The sequence below is a fragment of the Blastomyces gilchristii genome (assembly GCF_000003855.2).
Source record: "Blastomyces gilchristii SLH14081 genomic scaffold supercont1.4, whole genome shotgun sequence".
In the NCBI taxonomy this organism is placed as follows: domain Eukaryota; kingdom Fungi; phylum Ascomycota; class Eurotiomycetes; order Onygenales; family Ajellomycetaceae; genus Blastomyces; species Blastomyces gilchristii.
In genome coordinates, this window is record NW_003101679.1 from 3462869 (window position 1) to 3463689 (window position 821).

Genomic DNA, 821 nt, shown 5'->3' on the forward strand with positions numbered 1-821 from the left:
AAATGTTTCCGGAGCACTGAGGTTTTAAATGATTATATCTAAAACCAGATCAGTTAATTCAGAGACTTTAATCTTTTTATAAGTAGAAATATATTTAATTATCTTTATAAAGTAGTTAATAATAATCAAAATTAAGTCATATTCTTTGACTCTTGTTGACTTCAGCAGATCAACTATGAAATTCATTAACAGATTATATCATGAGTTCTTTGAAATAGACAGTGATATCAACTCACTGTATTACTTATATTATGAAATCTTTATTCTTTAGCAGATATTATAAGTCTCAATATACTCTTTGATATCTGTCTAAAGCTTGTTTCAATCATATTTATATTTTAGACGCTCTTCAATCTTTTCTAATCTGAAGTGCTCAGTATGAGAATTATTATGATGAATTCTCAATAACTTCTGACACATCACTCTGCTATAAGAGATAAAGACTGAATCATTTAGCAGTCGAAGTTCATATTCTTCTAGTTATCAGTGACTTGATTTCTTAGCAGCACTGCTCTACTCAGAGTCTGTCTCTTTTAAGTTCAAACTGAATTCTTTCTTTAACTTCTGAATTTAAGCTGTAGTAGAGATATTCCTCTACTGTAACTCATTAATGAATTTTAAAAGTAGTTGAGTTAAAAGATTGTAGACTGTTTCATTCTTTATCAATTCAATAATAGTAAGATATAATATGAGAAGTTCATGATCTTCAGTGTTAGTTCTCTGCAAGAATCCGAGTTTTCTTTCATCTTCTATACTGAGTTACACCGCTGTCTTACTAGCACTATTTCTGAGCTTCAGAGAATTTCAATTCTCTGCAGCTA